This window comes from Anabrus simplex, chromosome 1 (assembly GCF_040414725.1).
Source record: "Anabrus simplex isolate iqAnaSimp1 chromosome 1, ASM4041472v1, whole genome shotgun sequence".
In the NCBI taxonomy this organism is placed as follows: domain Eukaryota; kingdom Metazoa; phylum Arthropoda; class Insecta; order Orthoptera; family Tettigoniidae; genus Anabrus; species Anabrus simplex.
Window position 1 is genome coordinate 1,371,282,913 of NC_090265.1, and position 21,957 is coordinate 1,371,304,869.

The 21,957-nt window shown below is 41.2% G+C and overlaps 1 protein-coding gene across 5 annotated transcripts in view; it reads right to left on the reverse strand.

Moving 5' to 3' along the window:
• The window catches only part of CDase (neutral ceramidase), a 1,004,245-nt gene that overhangs the window by 623,674 nt on the left and 358,614 nt on the right, over nt 1–21,957 (reverse strand). The gene's annotated exons all lie outside the window — the stretch shown is intronic.

Sequence of the window (21,957 nt, forward strand, 5' to 3'; positions counted from 1 at the left end):
TGTGTGTGCATTTCACTTCGGATACATATGTGACAGCTACATAGAATTTGGCTCACATATAGCTATAGGGTGGGTCAATGTTCCCGTAGAATTTGATGATCCTATCTTTCGGATAAGTGAATCAAACCTTAATTAAGGAGAAGACCGCTTCCTTCCCACTCCTAGGCCCTTCCTATCCCATCGTCGGCATAATATTTATCTGTGTTGCGACGTAAAGCAACTTGTAAAAAAAGATACCTAGCTCGCTAACTTTTAGGTGCCGACAGTGGTAATATTAAATGCTATTGCTCCATACTGAACTTCTGTTTACCTACCACCCGAAAGCTTATTTCAAATGAAAATTTCGTTCCTACGCTTGCGACAACCAGCCCACGGTAATAATAATAATAATAATAATAATAATAATAATAATAATAATAATAATAATAATAATAATAATAATAATAATAACAGTCCCCCTCTCTGGTGTAGTGGTATATCCAGTAACTCGTATATAAGGGTTTAGGTCAATACGCTTTCATTTCCGAAAAATGTTTGGATAAATGTCAAGTCGCAAGATCCGCTTCGGACGAAATGGAGATAACAGGACACTAAAAGGCGAACAAATTTTACTTAAGCATGTCAAGCCCGCAACATAATAATTTCCAAAATGTTGATGAATTCCCCGATTCCAATGCAACGCATGTGTACATGGAGAGTTACAGCACAATCAAGCGGAGCCGTAGTCGAGGAGTAGTCACCGTACTTGTCAACGACCCTCTACGACGTGAGTTCCAGTCTCGTCGTAGCAATATTTTTTGTACAAAATAAGTTATTATTTGAGGGAACGTGAAGATAAAACTGCAATTGTTACGTAACAATCGAGGAAATGCCATTCATTTACATCGGAAAGATTTTGTACTCTAGAGGTTACCGGGATAAGCAAGCTAATCAGTTATACACTGACAAAGGATATATTCTTGCAGTGAACTTTAATTTCCTGCTGCCATTGCAGCCTTAACAAGAGAGGGAGAGAGGGAGGGATGGAGAGATCCAACACTAACTGTGAGAACGTTCAGGCCTCTATTGATTTCAGGTCCAAAAAAAAAACGCGTTGCATTGGAATCGGTGATTCGTCAATTTTCGAAAATTATTAGGTTGCGCACCTGACATGTTAAAGTAAAATTTGTTCGCCTTTTAGTGTTCTACCACCTGCATTTTGTCCGAAGCGGGTCCTGCGTCATGATATTTGACCTAATTTTCTTCGAAAACGAAATCGTACTGACTTAAACCCTTGTACACGAGTTACTGTCGAGTGCTCCCCCACAGGTACATTGGTTCTCGTTGAAATCAGTTGGACGCAGGGTCTGGCCTCTCTTCTTAGTTATTATGCTTCAGACTCTTTTCATACAGTTGTAGGCATCTTTGTTCATGAGTGCAAGATAAGTGTGTGTACAATTCTGCGAATAATCCCTGCTGCTATTAGAGCATTAACAAGGCATTATATCATTTTTCCTGTAATAAAAAAATGCCAGAAAATCATTAAATACATATCAATTATCATATTTTCCCGGTGTTGAAGGAGCCTTAGATTGTACTCCTATAAGGATGTATTGAATGTTTTGATATAACAGTCCGTTCTTTCATTTTTCAAGCACATTCGCACACTTTAAAATTAAATCTATAACAACATTTGTCTCGATTCATCATAATAACGCTTTTGCTGTCAACCAAGCGTGACAAAATACTACTTGAACACACCGATAGGAGCGCTTTACGCAAAATAAAAGACTCTCAATGCCAAATGCGTTCAGAAATCTCACGGAAATGGGTTAATTTGACTTTAGCAATTGCTACGTAACAATGGAGGAAATGCCATTCATTTACATCGGAAAGATTTTGTTCTCTAGAGGTTACCGGGATAAGCAACCTAATCAGTCAAAGACTGACAAAGGATATATTCTTGGCCTTAAGGTGAGAAATAGTCTCTAAAACTGGAATGACCACTCAAGATGGTTTTCCGTGATTTCCCAGTTTCGCACATTGCAAATGTTGGGGTTGTAACTTAATTATTGTTACGGTCGCTTCCTTCTTACTCCTAGCTCTTTCCTATCCCATCGTCGCCATAAGTAAGTAAATTCAAAACACTATAACCGTTTGCACAAAATATAAGATCCAAAGAGTCTATCCATATATACTTCAAGGTCATATGACGTTTCAGTAAACGGAGCGTGCATGCGTCATTTTGAGGTGAAATCGAAGCTCGAAACCGCGGTAAAATTAGTAAAATTTCTTGACAGCGATGTTCTAGAACACACCGCAAGATATTGTTCGTTTTGTCTACGCGAGATATATCCATATCTGTAACTATATTTCTGGAGAAACTTGATCAGGAACGTGAAAATGTATGAAGTATTTGTGATGCGTGAAAGTTTTCGAAATGTCTATATATCTTATAGAACGTTCAACCCTAGTCCGACTCGTTGGCTAAATGGTCAGCGTACTGGCCTTCGGTTCAGAGGGCCCCGGGTTCGATTCCTGACCGGGTCGGGGACTGGGTGTATGTGTCCGTCCAAACACTCTTCTCATCATATTCAGACAACTTATCACACTACCACCCACCACAGAACAACGCAATAGTGATTACATCCCTCAGTATAGGGTCGGCGTCAGGAAGGGCATCCGGCCGTAAAACAGGGCAAAATCCACATTTGCAACGCAGTTCGCACCCGAGACCCACAGGTGTGGGAAAAGCGGTCGGAAAAGAAGAAGAAGAAGAAGAAGAAGAAGAAGAAGAAGAAGAAGAAGAAGAGAACTTTCAACCCTACTATAAACAGTGACAAGAAGGAAGAACGAGTCAAGACAAATGTAATAAGCCCAAAATATCCGAGGCTGAGGGAAGGAGATCCTGCATACATTGAAAGAAAGCCAAAGCAGCTGAGCGCCTCAAGCCGCAACCAAATGCGTCTACTGCTCCCGTATGGCCTGTGGGGGTAGATGCGTCTGAAGGCACACAGAAAGATGTAATCGAATCTATTAAAGTTCTCAAAGGAAGGCTCAGACTATATATATTTATTTCTAAACCTGAATTCTGCGCTGTCACATTTCCAATACCCACCAACTGTCCTGTCCCCAAAGGACCTAAGGCCGTGGCTCCCACAAAGCACAATGCCCACCCATGTTTTATTGTAATTGAATGTGCTGTGAATGGTTAAGTTCAATTTTCAAAACGCTGTACTGTAACAGTAAATTTGGTACTTTGGTAGAGATGAGACGCAGGGCGTGTACCAGTCGCTGAAGTGCATACAGAGGGAGAGGGTTTTGTTTAAAAGAAATCCTAAAAACTTTGTTTCAGAGTTTATTAAAAGATTGAAATTAATATCACCTCTGTACAGCGTATACAGTCGAAAATTTTCCTCGTCTTATGGCTGGCGATGTCCTTAGATTCCGGCAGCTCCATTTTCCATAGCAGCGAACCACCATTCGTCCCCCGATGGAAGTTCTAGAAGATCTATTCGGTGTTTTGAAGATCCATGGCGTCGAGGTAGTCCTTGTAAATGGTGAACATGAATGAACATCGTTCAGCTCTGGGCGAGTTAGTGCAAAGGCTGCTTCTGCACAGATGATAGAGTGTTTATAAATGCTTTTAACAAAGTCCAAACACAAATGTCTCGGTGAAATGTCACTTAATTTTGTCACGTGTCAAGTGAAAGAAATATTCATAAAATAAAGTCCACTCGGAACTGATTGTCAAGTTTAAAGTTACTGAAAGTTTGTTGCACCTATTACAACGTGAAGTAATGTCACATTACTTAGTTCATTGAAGCACTGTTCAATTTAAATGAAATAAAGATGTTCCGCTCGTGAATCAAACTCGTTCACGTGTTGAAACCAAAAGACGAAATTAACTGAGTACTGACAGTCCTTGGTTTGACTGTCCATAAACTAAATGTACACTGTTCATTAGAATGGAAATGCACTGTTCATTAAAATAGAGATGCGCTGTTCACACCTGCACAGTTCACAGTTCATGACCACAGCTTGCGGATTGGTAAATTAAATTTGGATTAAACACAGTTTATAACTTAAAGTATCGAGTCCTCGGCAAGGAGCAATCAGATTCAAGTCCATAAAATTTCAATTTCGAACACTCGAAAATGTTTGCGGGTCTCGGACACTCGTATAGAGTAACAGTCAATAAATAATGTCCAGACGATACACAATTCACCTCACGTCCTATCGGAGTAAAAGGTTGTCACAATATAAGGAAATCTGAATAAGTCCACATTCAGCATGACTATATTAAAGTCCACGAACTTGAAACTTAGCAGCGGCTTCACGCTCGATTACCGCACCCGCGAACTGACGGTGCGAATACTACAGTCTAATGTGCTTATAGAAATCCCGGCCACAAACTACTATCACATTCTGCAGCGCACTGCTGCTCACTATAACATGCTGCAACACACTCACACTCACTGACACTGATCTGCTGAGCGAAGCAGCACGTATTTATATTTGATCCGAAACTCGTAGAACATTCTACATCAATCCAGGCTTCGTAGTGCAGCGAGGCATGCTGTGACGTCACCCGCTCACTACGTCACACGCGCGCAGCTGTTATTCGCTGCATAGTCAGTTCTTCGTAAGCGGCCCGGAGCATAACACGTAAGTTTAAGATTTTCATAACGGGGACTTAGTCTGTACCGCCGTTACCGGTACATCTCCCCCTCCTCCTGGGGAAAAGAAAATTCGATAGGATTTTCTTTTAATGATATTCTCTCCTGAAATATTTCTTTAGGTTGGCTGCATTGTAAATGCCCTCGATGCTTCCATCCAGTTTATTAATTTTGTATGCCCCGTTCTCGAGAACCTCTGCAATCCTATATGGTCCTACATAAAGCGGGCAAAACTTTGCATAAATGCGAAGTTCGGGATGCGAAACAGCTGGTTTTCTTATCAATGGCCAGGGGGTTTAGATACGGAGTGACACATTTAGAAATGATACCATTATTTTCCATTTCCTTTATCACAGTCCTGGCTTCTTCTCGGTACTTCTCAGGAACTGGATAGGGCCGTTTTTTATAAGGAGAGGTGTCCTTGACATTCAATTGGTATTCAAAATCTCTAATAACGCCTGGTTTGTCATCAAAAACTTCAGGGAATTTTTCAAATATTTGTCGAGTTGCTTCCGCCACGCGGGAATCGAACTCTGGGCTTTCAGCCGCACTGGTGAGAAATATGAAGTGATCACGACCTTCGTCGAATATATCCTCAACAATGGGCACTTCCTGGCCCCCGACGGGTCCCTCTTGACCGGGTCTACCCTCTTCGCAATTTATTTCATCGGCAGGCAAAGCATCGCTCATCTTGCCTCCGGCTTCTATGAATGGGGTACCCAGACCTTGGCACTTCAAATTATTACAGTCTACCAGCTGCAACTCTACAGAGTCGATATTAAAAAATCGAATGACGTTGGCAGGATAATCAATGATTCCCCCATACTTGGCTAGGAAATCTGACCCTAGGATGACGTTGAATTTCATTGGCGAAATGACTAGGAATATATGCTCGAACTGGACACCTTCAATGTCAAATGTGACAAAAGCTTGAAATTTACATTTGATATGCCTGTCCGGTACTATCCCTTTAATTTTAATCTGTGCGACGGGTATCAATAACATGTCTTCTCCTCCCTTCAACATTTCAATTAACCTCTCAGACATTAATGAAGCTTGAGCTCCAGAATCAATTAAGGCAGTTACATAAAGGGTATCCAAAGTAATACTAATAACTGGAAGGCTTCGTTGGACCTTCGGTGTTGTAGGAGTGGGATCTTCATACAAGAGATCCGAGTCATCCAAGTACCAGTAATTAATATTAGTGACACAAATTATTTCCCCTCTACTACGGTTTTCAGGCAATCTTATTGTTGTGTTGTCGAAGTTTTTTTTTTTATTGCGCCTGTCGACTCAGGGTTGGTCGCAGGCGTCGTGTTCTGTCTTCTGGCATGCTCTTGATATTCTAAAGAGGTAGCGCCAGGTAATCCTTCATCCCGGTTTCGATTCTGGATATATTCGCGAGTTTCTCTCCATCTTCTTTCGATCTCGGCTCTCGGCGAATCTCTATCTCGAGTAAGTGATTCGGTAGGTTTCTTCCACGTTTGAGTACGTCTATAAGGCGCACTGTGCCTGTATGGACGTCTCCTAAATCGTTGGAAATGAGATAACGGATCTCTCCGTGGTTCTACTTCCTCACGGGGTTCGGGATTCGATCTCGGCGGGTTATTAACTTCGACATGGTTAGTTGCAACCTCTTTCGTCTTAGTAACCCTAGGTAGATTTTGTGTATGGGCAGTGTCAAGTTTCCTTAATAAATCATCAAGTTGTTCTAGGTCTTGAACATTGGCTGCCACAAGAATTTCTTGTACGTGCGCCGGAAATTGTAAAGTTACTACTTGTATTAACTCCTGTTCTGGCAAAGGAGGATCAAAGAATTGCATCTTCTTTAATTGGGAAATGAGAAAATCAGAATATCGTGAAGAATTAATAGCTGTGTTGTATCTCCTAGAGTACAATTGTAACTTAATCAAGTGTTGAATTTCCGAATTCCAAAACCTCTTCAACAAGGCTTCCTTGAATTCATCATAGGTTTTAATGTTAAATTTAAATGCTGTGTACCAATTTAGTGCTTTCCCCTCCAATAATCTAGAAGCTATCCTCAATTGATGATCGGATCGTACTTTATTCTCTTGAAAGTACTCTTCAATATTGAGAAGGAATTCTTTCGCTGTGTACTCTTCTTTTCCGGAAAATTTTGCAGGTTTATCGTCTGATAATTTTAAAACTGTGGAAATGCTAGAAGTATCTCCACTAGACCCTTGACACTGGTGTGTAGACACCTCCTTCTCCACCTGAGAGATTCTATTATCAATCGTCTCTATTTTTCCTTGCAATTCGACCTTGATAGTCTTAACTTGCCCGCGGATGGAGTTTTCCACACTCTGGACTTCCTTTTCGAGGTCCTGCTTCACTTCATTTACATCACGGCCTATGCGAATGATTTGAGTATGTGCGCTATCTAATTGGTTTTTTACATGCTTATCTGTTTCCTCCTGCCTTGTTTTGAGTAAATTGACCTCATTACTTATTTTCTGAAAGTTAGTCTTAAAAGATTCATGGATGTTATCCTGAATAGAGGCTATTTTTGCTTGTGCCTGTGATAACTGACCATGAGATTCTTTAAATTCTGCCTTTAAGCTTTCAACTTCCTTAATCAATTGATGTGAGGTGGGAAAAGAAGCTTTTAAGTCTTCAACTATTTGTAGTTTAAGGTCCTGTTTTACTGTTTCTAAGTCATGGGTGAGGCGTTCGTTTATTTCCGTAAACTTAGAATTAATCTTCGCATTAGTTTCTGAGAATCGTTTTTCAATCTCGGAACCAGCTTTAGTAAGCCTATTTTCCAAATTAGCATTAACTTCGGTAAACTTGGTATTAATTACTTTAGTTACTTGTGTGATACGACTTTCTAAGTTGGCTGTAGTTGCGGTACTGGTCTCATTGATACGAGTGTTAATATCATTAATACGAGATTCTAAAGAGGTACCTAATTGAGCAGTTGCAGCATTGGCCTCATCAATACGAGTGTTAATCTCAGTAATACGAGATCCTAAAGTAGTACCTAATTGAGCAGTTACGGCATTGGCCTCGTTAATACGGGCTTGTAAATCAGCACCTAATTGAGCAGTTGCAGCATTGGCCTCAGTAATACGAGCTTGTAAATCAGCACCTACTTGAGCAGTTGCAGCATTGGCCTCAGTAATACGAGCTTGTAAATCAGCACCTACTTGAGCATGCGATTTGGCGATACGTTCATTTAAGCTAATCTTAAGAGCTTCAATAGCAGCTAAAATATTTTCCATTTTGATGGTAATGTATTTAAACCAAGCAACAAGAAAATCATAAATCACTTGAAAAGAATTCAGATATCACCATTATTGTCCAATGGTTAAAAGTTCATGTTCAAAGTCATTCAAACATTCCCAAAAAGAAAAATCTCCAAGACATTTAACACACAAAAATGATCCCATATCATTGATAACACTTCTTATTAGTGAGAAGTTAAATCTTGTTAGAAAGTTCACTGTAATATTAATAGTTATTCCACATAAAGCACTGGAAATGTATCTGAATTAAATTACTAAGTCACACGATTTTAGTGCGATTTTGTCTATCACTGCACTTCTTAATTATTACTAGTACTTCAAAATTGAGCTTAGAATGGTTAAGTGTCAATTTAATGTCTACTGCACTCATAATTAAGTTCTGATATTGCTGAAGCGCTAATTTCTAATTTTACTGCACTCCAAATCGGCCCCACGTTGGGCGCCAATTTCTACCCCTCTCCTCTGTAACAGTAAATTTGGTACTTTGGTAGAGATGAGACGCAGGGCGTGTACCAGTCGCTGAAGTGCATACAGAGGGAGAGGGTTTTGTTTAAAAGAAATCCTAAAAACTTTGTTTCAGAGTTTATTAAAAGATTGAAATTAATATCACCTCTGTACAGCGTATACAGTCGAAAATTTTCCTCGTCTTATGGCTGGCGATGTCCTTAGATTCCGGCAGCTCCATTTTCCATAGCAGCGAACCACCATTCGTCCCCCGATGGAAGTTCTAGAAGATCTATTCGGTGTTTTGAAGATCCATGGCGTCGAGGTAGTCCTTGTAAATGGTGAACATGAATGAACATCGTTCAGCTCTGGGCGAGTTAGTGCAAAGGCTGCTTCTGCACAGATGATAGAGTGTTTATAAATGCTTTTAACAAAGTCCAAACACAAATGTCTCGGTGAAATGTCACTTAATTTTGTCACGTGTCAAGTGAAAGAAATATTCATAAAATAAAGTCCACTCGGAACTGATTGTCAAGTTTAAAGTTACTGAAAGTTTGTTGCACCTATTACAACGTGAAGTAATGTCACATTACTTAGTTCATTGAAGCACTGTTCAATTTAAATGAAATAAAGATGTTCCGCTCGTGAATCAAACTCGTTCACGTGTTGAAACCAAAAGACGAAATTAACTGAGTACTGACAGTCCTTGGTTTGACTGTCCATAAACTAAATGTACACTGTTCATTAGAATGGAAATGCACTGTTCATTAAAATAGAGATGCACTGTTCACACCTGCACAGTTCACAGTTCATGACCACAGCTTGCGGATTGGTAAATTAAATTTGGATTAAACACAGTTTATAACTTAAAGTATCGAGTCCTCGGCAAGGAGCAATCAGATTCAAGTCCATAAAATTTCAATTTCGAACACTCGAAAATGTTTGCGGGTCTCGGACACTCGTATAGAGTAACAGTCAATAAATAATGTCCAGACGATACACAATTCACCTCACGTCCTATCGGAGTAAAAGGTTGTCACAATATAAGGAAATCTGAATAAGTCCACATTCAGCATGACTATATTAAAGTCCACGAACTTGAAACTTAGCAGCGGCTTCACGCTCGATTACCGCACCCGCGAACTGACGGTGCGAATACTACAGTCTAATGTGCTTATAGAAATCCCGGCCACAAACTACTATCACATTCTGCAGCGCACTGCTGCTCACTATAACATGCTGCAACACACTCACACTCACTGACACTGATCTGCTGAGCGAAGCAGCACGTATTTATATTTGATCCGAAACTCGTAGAACATTCTACATCAATCCAGGCTTCGTAGTGCAGCGAGGCATGCTGTGACGTCACCCGCTCACTACGTCACACGCGCGCAGCTGTTATTCGCTGCATAGTCAGTTCTTCGTAAGCGGCCCGGAGCATAACACGTAAGTTTAAGATTTTCATAACGGGGACTTAGTCTGTACCGCCGTTACCGGTACAGTACATAGATATCATCAGTTCCAGGAATGTAATATTTGCCATGTCTTAATTTAATACTAACAGCTCTTTAAGAATTCTCCTAAAATCGGAGTATTCAATTATTCCTTAATTCTCAAACGAAATAATGAAACCTTGATGTTACAAGGTAACTTTTTTACTGTACCCTAAACTCTCCAGATTACAAATTGCTTCTAACATTCTCCCTCAAAGAACAAGTTATCTGGTAAGTTTTGTGAAACCCATTCGGAACACCGTTATTTAAACTGACAGCTTACCTGACAAGTCTTTTCAGCAAAAGCAGAATGCACCAGTGCCTATTGGAAATAACGATATACTTCGCCTTAAAATGTAAATGCAAGGAGAGTGTAGCACAGTTAACCAGTTCAAAAGCACAATGGGTCATTAACGAGTATCACTGTACCATTCTAACGGTGACTAGATCCCTAACTGTAAATTGCATTAATTCACCTGCTTCTAAATGTCAAAATAAGAGGCATCCTACATAGGTGTACTGTAAATACAATTATAATGATATACCCTACTTCGCCTTAAAAGGGAACTTCAAGGAGAGCGTAGTACTGTTGACTACTCCAGAATATAATGGACTGTTAAAGGGGACCACTGTACCATTCACTGGGGGTTAAACTGATTCCTGCCCGTGGTGCCCCTCTTAAGGTAGGTGGAATTAAATTCCCATTACTGAACTAAACGTCAGACAATCTCCAAAGATCTCCTTGTCAATGATATACAAAGAAATAACATCTAATACCAGCTATTTTCGGATCCAATAAACAAAGACACTCGGCCCTGCCTTAGGAAATCTTCAAATCAATGTAGAATGCATAAGTAAATCCAAAAGCGACTACCTATCCAAATTGTCGCTGGATTATGGCATTGATCTAATTTGTATTCAAGAAACTCACATACCTGATGAATCACAGTAATATTCACGAGGACGTATCCCTGGCTATACATTACTGGGAGCTACTTTTCACCAACCATATGATACTGCAGCCTACGAGTACATTCGTGACTCCATCAACAATGCTCAACTAATCTCAACGTCCGGATCCATGGCTAAATAGTTAGCGTGCTGGCCTTTGGTCAAAGGGGTCCCGGGTTCGATTCCCGGCAGGTTCGGGAATTTTAACCTTAATTGGTTAATTTCGCTGGCACGGGGGCTGGGTGTATGCGTCGTCTTCATCATCATTTCATCCTCATCACGACGCGCAGGTCGCCTACGGGAATCAATTTAAAAGACCTGCATCTGGCGAGCCGAACTTGTCGTCGGACACTCCCGGCACTAAAAGCCATACGCCATTTCACTTTTTTTTTTCAACTAATCTCAAAACAATTATGAAGACTGCATTTTTACATCGTTATAGAAATTAATAATTTGACTGTTGTGAACACATACAAACCCCAGCTGTACTATGGCCCGATACTGTTCTTCCAAACTTTTCACATCTTTTGGTTATGTGGGTGACTTTAATAGTCATCATACTCAGTGGGGATATTCAACTAATGATATGTGTGGAGAAAATCTTGCGGATTGGTCAGACACCAATAATGTTTACCTAATCTTCAACAAAAAAGAGAGAGGCACATTCAGGTCAACGATATGTAACTCAGATACCAATCATGACTTATGTTTTGTTTCAAGTGACCATCAGGGCGTCAGTTTACCAGCGATCCATAAAGTTCTCACAAATTTCCCACATAGTCAACATCGTCCTGTTCTCATAGAAATAGGCCTTCAGATACTTATTATTAGATGATCACCACTGCCACGTTGGAATTTTGATGAAACCAATTGGGATAAGTTTTCTGCTTTTCTTGACTAATATAAGATGGATTCCACCTAATGTCAATAACGACAGTAGATTTGTTAAAGCTGTATTTGGTACTACAAAGAAACACGTTCTCCGGGGAGTGACAAAGTATATACCTTTGATGGAATACAATATGCGAAAACTTTACAATGACTTTCAGGTGACTGAAGGAACTAACGTTGCTGATGAACTTCTTAGTGACTTAACTGAGGCCAGACGTTTTAAGTGGTCAGAAATCATAACAACTGTAAACTTCAAGCATTCCATCAGAAAGGCTTGGAGCCTGTTAAAGAAGTTAGAGGAATGCTTCATACACCTCAACCTAAAGCAGTTCTGAAACCCAATCAAGTTGCCAGCCGCATTGCTAGTCTGTCAAAAATCAAACCTGGCATAGATCATGAAAGGTTATTAAAAGAACAAACAACCCATTAGAAAAGACAGTGTGGTGCTTCATCAGATATCTCTGACCCTTTTACTGAGGAGGAACTAGTGGCAGCACTGAAAGAAATGAAGAACAGAACAGCTCCTGGTTTTGATGCTATCCATCCTGAATTCCTCACACACTGTGGTAAGAACGTAAGGAAATGCTTGTCGCAGTTTTTCACAAATATCTTGCACACTGGAAGGCTTCCGTCGTAGTTCAAACTGACTAAGATCATAGCCATCCTAGAACCCGGGAAAGCGGCAGGTTTTCCGGAAAGCTTTCATCCAATTGCTTTGACGAGTGTTCTCTATAAACTCCTGGAGAGGTTTATATACAGCAGGATTACCCCTCAGATTTTGAGCATCCTTCCAGTCGAACAGGCAAGTTTTAAACCCAGGCGTAATTGTGAAGACTAAGTACTTACTTTAACAACCCATATTGAGGCAGGTTTTCAAAGGAAACTGAATAGTGGAACTGTGTTTATAAACGGCACAGCTGCATATAATATGGTATTGAGAGAAGGTTTAATGTACAAGTTCATCAAAGTTATAGGCTGTAAAGCAATCTCGGAGCTCATAAACAACGTGCTATCGAACAGGGAGATCCAGGTTGTGATGGGTAATAAGCATAGTAAACTTCAAGTGTTCAATTATGGGCTGCCTAAAGGACCTGTGCTTCCCTCCTTGTTATTCAACCTGTACATTGCAGATATCCCTTCTACTACCTCCCGTCAATTTGCTTATTCTGATGACCTTACTATTATTACTCAACCGTCCACTGTGTATGGCACAGAAGATTCCTAAATGCAGACCTTAATAATTTGTGTAGATATTTCCAAAAGTAATGTCTGATACCAAGCATCAGCAAAACATAACCTTCTTCTTCCACATCAACAACAGGCAAGCCAATGTTACCTTGAACGTCTCACTCAATGCCGTGCCTCTTTTACACAACCCCAACCCAAAGTATCTTGGAGTTACTTTGGACCGAACATTGTCCTTTAGGACACATTTTTCTAAGAGTGCAGCTAAACTGAGAGCGAGGAATAACATCATCCAAAAACTTGCGGATTCAATATAGGGAGCTACTGCGTCCACTCTTCGATCATCAGCAATGGGTTTAGTCTACTCGATAGCAGAGTACTGTTCTTCTGTGTGTTTTTTACAGTCTACATGCTACGCAGATCGACACAGTTCTGAATCAGGCAATGCACATCATTACTACATCTACTCCTCTTTTCTGGTTACCCGTATTGAGTCTTATCGAACCTCCAAGAATAAGGAGATTTAATAATCTGATCCGTGAGCTCACAAAAATATCAGCGAACTTCGGTCTTCCCATACATGAGCACAAGCTTCATAGATTTGGCCGTTTGAAATCACGTTCCCCGCCTATACTCAAAGCGAAAGAACTGATCAACAGAGGGTTTAACGCTTCAGCAGAATGGAGACAGGAATGGAACAATGTAGCTACGAAGGAGTGGCAGTCTCTGTTTAATACCTAACATCCACCCGCAGGTTTTGATCTGCCACGTAAAACGTGGGTTGCCAATGGGAGATGTGGCTCGATGCTGTATAAGTGGAGCATGAGAACTTCGCTTAACTGTTACTGTGGTGCGAAAAACAGAGTATCGGGCATATTGTTACCGAATGTCGTAGCAGGACGCACTTGGGTTCCCTGGAAGACTTTGCTCAAGCCTCTAGATTGGCGATAGAGTGGCTAAACAATTTTCGAATATTTCAGGTGCCCAGTTGATTGTTTTCTTCTTAGAATGTTACAACCCAAACCGTCATTTTATTTTGTTTTATATATTGCGTAATTTGCCATAAGCCAAATTTAAAACTGTACCATTCTGACGGCGATCAACTATCTAATTCTAAGTTATACGACTTCATCCACTACTACTTGACAAAATGAGAGGAGTATATATAAAGTCAGAGTTTTGTCTGTACATTTCTCAGAATTTTAAAAAGATGGTATTTCTGTATCAGTCATGTCCACAGTACACGGAAATGCAGATTTTAATTTTCCGTGATGTCTGTCTGTCTGTCTGTCTGTCTGTCTGTCTGTCTGTCTGTCTGTCTGTCTGTCTGTCTGTCTGTCTGTCTGTCTGTCTGTCTGTCTGTCTGTCTGTCTGTCTGTCTGTCTGTCTGTCTGTCTGTCTGTCTGTCCGTGGAAGGCCTAAAATTTAATTCTCAAATATTTATAGTATTAGTGGTCGTATCTTAATGAAAATCTGTATGCAAAGTCGGGGTAATAAGTCGATTTAATCTAGGCCATAGATAATTGTATTCACGCTGAGTGAAATGGTAGTTCAGGGGAATGCTGAACATTTAATTCTCAAATATTTATGTTATTAGTGGTCGTGTCTTCATAAAAATCGGTAGGTAAAGTCGAGGAATAAGTCGCTACAATTTAGGTTGTAAATAACTGTATTCACACTCAGGAAAATGGTAGTCTAGGGAAAGATCTAATATTTATTTCTACCGAGCTCGATAGCTGCAGTCGCTTAAGTGCGGCCAGTATCCAGTAATCGGGAGATAGTGAGTTCGAGCCCCACTGTCGGCAGCCCCGAAGATGGTTTTCCGTGGTTCCCCATTTTCACACCAGGTGAATGCCGGGGCTGTACCTTAAGGCCACGGCCGCTTCCTTCCACTTCCTACACCTTTCCTATCCCATCGTCGCCATAAGACCTATCTGTGTCGGTGCGACAGAAAGCAAATAGCAAAATATATATATATATATTTAATTCTGAAATATTTCTGTTGTTAGTGGTACTATGTTAATGAAAATCGGTATGCAAAGTCGAGAAATAAGTCGTTATAATCTAGGCCATAAATGCCCGCCTGGTGGCCATGATCGTTAAGGCTCTGAAGTCTAAACAGTCTGACACCGAGGTTAGCCGGTTCGAGTCCCGTTGGTAGAAATATTTTCACCATCAGAATGTTGGCCGGCAGGGTAGGGGATGTGGTGGTATACAATTTCTAATCACTAAATTGCGTGCCAAAAGCCTGGATTAAATTCCAAACCTCTCCGCAGTGCTCATATGGAGTGAGGGCATATGACGCTGTTGATGGTGATTCGTCCATCGGATGGAGACGTTAAGCCTTGAACAGACCCCTTGGTGCTATTCGACAGGAGTAGGCTATGTGCCGACACCAGGTTTCATCCTCTCCCTACTATCATATATCACGTCATTCATTTCACTCATTTACTCCTCTGATGAGGTTGACGTCAGGAAGGGCATCCGGTCATAAGAACCCTCCACGACAGATTCATCTCACCTCATACACGACCCCGTAGGGAAACGGGCCAAGGGCCAAACAACAATCTAGGCCATAAATAATTTTATTAATGCTGAGTTAAATGGTAGTTTAAGGGGAAGACCTAAAATTTAATCTCCACAAATAAATTTGTAGGGGTCCGCTGTCTGTAATTGCGTATGTTTGTGAATTCTTCAGATATTTATCCGTTTTAGGTCAACTGAAGACCGGATTGGTGGTTTTTATTCTCCATGTCCGTTTGTCAGTTTGTTCCACCATCACGGCGAAACTGCTGAATAGATCCCGACCAAACGTCATATTTAGAGTATACTGCTCCCTGATAAGGTTTTGATGTGCATATGATTTTAAAATCTTTGAACAGACGGGGGATTTATAGAAAAACCAGAATAGTTTCCCCCCATTTCCTCTTATACTATTGATTTTCTGTAAAATCTGTGGACTGTATGTGGAACGTCTCTTCATTATATACAACTTTTGTTACGTTCATAATTTAGTTTTCTCTTCAAATGACGGAGAGAACTGATATTTTCTGCGGGTATCATGCTCTGCATTTAGTGACAAACAGACCGATAACGAACCTACAGGTTACCATGGCAACGTCTCTGCTTGCCAGCAGGGAAGTAACGTATTGCTATTTTCGTCATCATTCCTGTAAACTCGTGGTTGTTCCTTAGGTAGAAAGTAAGAGAGACGTCAGTCGGCCATTCTGGGGGATATTAGCGGATTATCGTTAGAGGTTATAACCTTCATCGAATATCTTAAGTAATAACACCATAAGTCGTCTTCTTATCTGTTTACCTAACAATCCTTGCGCTAAATTTCTCCTCCGTTATCGCTCTCTTATATACGTAACTCATACCATCATGACTTATTGAGGGACATCTGTTTTCCAATACATCTACCTGGTATTCAAATATTTGTCCTACCCGGATGTCCTCAGTTATCATCCTATTTTCTATTAATTCCAGGTTTTTAACTGTATTACTTTCTTCCTTAATTTCTCCGCATATATGCGAGTGCTAATCCCGATACCTGGACACACTTTTCTTTGAGGAAAAATAACAAGCTCTTCAAATATATAACTTTTGGTCACGGTAATATCGAAATATGGATGTATTTTAAGGACGGTGCAGACCTTCGTTTCGGAATAATTGGTGGCTAAATGGTAAGTCGTATCACAAAACTGATAGCACAATCGCCATTCTATTGCTGATACGATTGCTGATATGTTAGATTGCACTGCAATTCTCTATTTTAATCAAATCATTCGAGCTCGACTGTGACTTGCATTAGGAGAAATGGCCTGTCTTATAATGGAAATTCACCATCTCTATTGTGAATGGCAGTTGCGAAGTAGATAATCCTGCCGTTATAGTAGAAACTCCCGAACTCAATTGTGATTGACAGTAGGAAATTTGGCCTGCCATTATCCTCAAAACTTCTCCAATGCCTACCTTACACCAGAAACAACGTATTCTGTCCTCCCTACTTTGTTTCTAGGATAGCGCTAAGAGGTATGCAATTTGATATAATCTTACTGCCCTTGCAGTAATTTACGGAGAAATCCGTATACACTGTAGAATACCATAGCGAAGCACGGGTACATTTGCTAATTCTCAAATATGTATGTTATTAGTGGTCGTATCGATAAATACTACATAACTTAAGTTATATAGTACTAAATTTCCGATCATTTATGCCTTATACATTGTTATTGTATAGGCTATGATCACAGACATATTCATGAATTCGGATTTTTTTACTAAGTCCATATAAGCGCCGAGTTACAAGAAAATGGGTAAAGATAGGTTAATGATAGTTAGTGTGTAAAGTCGGAGAATAAGGAACTCCAGTCTATGCTATAAATAATTTTATAAGGTGCCCTAATATCACAGAGTCGAAAAGTATGAAGGCCTACAACAGAGAAAGCTCATAAAATTGATAAAATTGATTTGCTTTGTGTCTTCTGTCTTCACTCATCTCCGGTAGATACGATTACTGATGCGTACCGAGTGTTTTCTTATTTGCTTGACGTCGCACCGACACAGGTCTTATGGCGACGATGGGATAGAAAAGGGCTAGGAGTGTGTAGAAAATGGCCTTGCCCTTAATTAAGATACAGTCCAAGCATTTGCTTACTGTGAATATGGAAAACCACGTAATACCATCTTCAGAGCTGCAGACAGTGAAGTTTGAATCCACTATCTCCCTGATGCAAACTCACATCTGCACGCCCCTAACAACACGGCCAACTCGTTCGGCTGTACCGAGTGTAACAGCCTGCCTGAATATTGTTGGGAAGTAGTTGGAGAGTTAAATAACTTTCTTCTTCAGCACGCTGTTCTTCTGACTGATAATTTTGTTGATACTACTGGTACGTAACACAGTGGTTCATCATAGCCTTCGAGCTATTCAACCCTTACTCCGAGGTACTGATTGGAATGAGTAGCGTACATATTTAACGGAATAATGGCACATGAGTGATCACGGCAGTCTGCGGCCTGGTCATTCCAGCTCTGGAACTTTGGACTGTTAGATCGGCACCGTAGTACTGCTCGTTAAAAGTGAGGAAATGTGTGGTATTTCATTTCATCGATTATTTTATATGATAACATTGCTTTTAATCCCCACATTTCTACTATTTTGTAATGACCTATGTTGACTTCAGTTAGGAAAACCACAAAGTCAGTCTTTCTGAGAATCCCGTAGCGAAGCAAAGATGTCATAGCTAGTAAATAAATAAAATCTAATACATCCCGAATATCCATAAAATACGCAGTCATTCATTAAAGAAGAAAAACGTCCAGTTCTTCACGAGGTGGTAGTGTCCCGAGAATGGACCACGCATTAGAGCTATGGTGATACGTTGAATAAGATAAGCAGTTGATCGCGTATCGCCGGAAATCCCAGAAATCCGTTGGCCAACCTTTTTGATAAAATTGAATCCCTCATTACCTCCAGGTGCCAGTCGATTCAATGGCTACTGTCACGAAAGGAATTTGACCAACAAATCTCTGTATTTTTTCCTTTTAGCATTTTCCCTATTCTCGGCTGCACCTCCAGCTCCCAATTACCAAAAGGGAATAATGGACTGGGCGAGAATATAGGCACAGGTGAAAGCCCACAAGAGAGATTGGCCACTTTTTCACAAGTGTCATTCCTTCTGGCCTTTTACCGTCTGAAATGCAGCAGCCAGTAGGCTCTCGTATGGAAATAACTTCTGCTGAAATCAGAGTCCACAAGATAATACCGTTCATATTGGAGTGGCGTATATGTCTGCCTTTACTTTTCAAACAGGAAAGGCGATAGGGGCCACGTTGATCAACATAGCCACCACAAGCTGAGCATCGGTGAGGCTCACACACGGCTGCTTTCAAACGTAAAGCCACGGCGGTAAGGAAACTCATTGGAAAGGTGAAAGACCAAGAGAAGGCGAAGGTAATGCTTGCAGCCATGCACCAGATTCAGGAGACGAAGCAGCGAGGGGACGGGCTTTGTCTTGAAGACTACTAGTTGGCTGCTGCAAAAGCGAGCGGAAATGAATGATAAGAGGAGCATCCTAAGCAGCTTGAATACTTATTTTGCTAATATCAGGGGGAACTACGCCGACTAAGCTTGACCACCGAGATGTGCTCTCTTGCATGGTAGCATTAGGATTCAGGCATCCACCACGTGGAAGGAGAGTCTCGACAAGACAAAGAGAACCGTAGAATGACGCTAAAAATGACGGAATCGCCAAATCCACAGCATGACGAATGCCAAGGCCACCCGAACCAACAGGAAAAGAAGCCTGTAACCAGACATTGCCACTCAGGGAGCAATTAGGGATGGTTTAGAGACCAGATTTTAATACAAAATCGAATTATTCCAAAAGTGGGTTCTCACACCAAGACGGAGAACAACAAAGGAAATATATTAATCGCTGGATGGAAAACGAAGCGCGGAGCAAGAAGAACTCTGAATGTGCAGCAACCATGGAAAGACGTGAAACAAACCAGTTTCGTCGCCTTTGCAGCCAATCTCCTGCAGAGAGTATCAGAAGATAGCGCTTTACCAGGTAGACAAGTATTGGATGTTGTCAAAAGATTAATTCCAGGGGCAGAAGCATTACACTTCTCGTACAGTATCTCAGCTTTTTCCCGATGAAATCCAAGAAAACCAACTTCGCGCTTAAGAATTAAGATGTAGACCAATGTTTGATGCTTGTGTGTGAATGTTATCCATAGATGAAAGGACGAAGTCAGGTTCATCAGCAATGGTACCATAATCGAAATACCAAATGTTTAACTCTGTGTTAATGGAGTTGAAAATCGACTGACGAGCAACTGCGGAAAGAGTAGAACCGAGTGGATCACCATGCTGAATGCCACATTGAGAAAGTATAATTTCTTCACCAAGGAAAAGGTCACTAGGCTAAGTGTAGCACTGGTAGACATACAGATAGATGGAAGGAAACTCGTTCTTTACTGCCAAATACATAACAACACGATGCAACTCGTTGAAAGGGTTACGAAAGTCTAATTTAACGAAAGCTTTTGAGGAGACGAAGAATAGAAACGTGCGGCATGGACAGCAGCTTCAGATCCATTGGGAACACACGCTCATAGATGGTGGGGAGATAAAATGACCATAGCTGGAGTACGGATTCTGTAGCATAAGATTTCCGCAACCAGTCAACGCCGAACGGTACCGACAGCTATAGGGCGAATGCCACCACATTTCTTCTTCAAAGCAGTAAGTGAGGCACCAAAAATACTTGGCGAACCTCCAAAGGGGCACTGCCAGAAATGATGAGGTCAAGTAAACAACGAAAAGATCTTACGGGTTGCTCCTCAGAATCATGCTCTCGACATTGGGGAAGATCTTTCAGGACCAACGGACGAAGGCCATCCAGACCACCAGAATGTCCAGAAGGAGAAGAGAAGATAGCATTAAAAAGTTCTGTGGTCCTCACAACAGGAACAAAAGTTTATGCTTCCGGAGGATCCGGAAGAAGGACTGGACCTAAGTGGGCAGGATGTCTCTCACGAAGGGCTTCGAATGCAGATGCATAAGGAGTAGTGATAGTGTCATCAGAAATAAGCAACCGAACTGCTCCACGAACGTCACCGTCGGCAAGTTTGACGCTTTTGACATTGACTGAACTGAGAGAAGAGTGAGATTTCCAATCATGTAAAGAAGAGCAGGGTATGGCATCACGGTGGACCTCATTCCAACATCGAACTCTCAGTTTAACCCACGACGTAAGGTTGGTTACCTTATCTGATTTCTGAGGAAAACGGAGAGCAGCTAAAGTAAAAAGAAGATCAGTCCAGGCATTAGTGTTGTTGGTATCCACCACATGGCGAACAACTTCACACAAGGCGTCGGCTACAGTTGAGCGAGCACCTCTAGGCACACGGCGCAGAACAGGGACACCAGATTTTAAGTTAACAAGAAACGGACCAATTTTTGACAGTGGTAAATTCTTCCGTTCCGTACTGTTAATGGGTATACATATCGAGAAGCCGTGCGATTATCATTCTTGATGTGGGGTGGCTCAGAATTTCCTCTAAGTACATCAGTATGTGACTTACTAATACGGATCGCAAGACCCCTGGAACTCACGAAGAATTTACAGCAGTGATGACAAAGCACTTCCTTTGCACATCTTGACAAATTACTAACGCTACTTATATCCTTGACAAGCCCTCCTGAAACAACTAATTTGACCTTCATGTTAAAACCGTAATCAAATTCTCCTCGTGTTGATCTCATGGTCTCGTGCTAAATGAGAAATAAAATGGCGTGTCGTGGATCGTGCAAGAGATTATTGTGATGGTGCGATGTATGAAAGCCGGTAACATTCAATAATTCGAGTTCTTGCCATCTAGCTGATGCCGTTTTGTTTTGTATTTCTCTTCTATTTTTTTCTGCTATGGGCTTTACGTCGCACCGACACAGATAGGTCTTATGGCGACGATGGGATAGGAAAGGCCTAGGAGTTGGAAGGAAGCGGCCGTGGCCTTAATTAAGGTACAGCCCCAGCATTTGCCTGGTGTGAAAATGGGAAACCACGGAAAACCATCTTCAGGGCTGCCGATAGTGGGATTCGAACGTACTATCTCCCGGATGCAAGCTCACAGACGCGCGCCTCTACGCGCACGGCCAACTCGCCCGGTTCTCTTCTATTAGGAGTGCGGCTTTGTAAATGATTATCTTCCAAGTGTATGATCAATGTTTGAAGTAATGTTCAAGAAAATGGCGGCACTACAAGCCTCGAAACAATTAGAAGTGTTGGCAGTGGTGGTGGTGGTGATTATTGTTTTAAGAGGATGTACAACTAGGCAGCCATCCTCTATATAACACTAATCAGACAGAAAAATGGAAGTGGTCCGAAACTTCGAAAAATGCAGGTATCGGTCAAAGGAAGTCAAGGACCACGAAGAGCGTGAAAAAATGGCTCCCGAGGCTTTGAGAGCTCTAATACCGTCGGGGTCGGAAAAGAACAAGAGTTGACAAGGGAGGTCAGATAGGATAGATGAAAATTAGGAGCCTGGCACAAG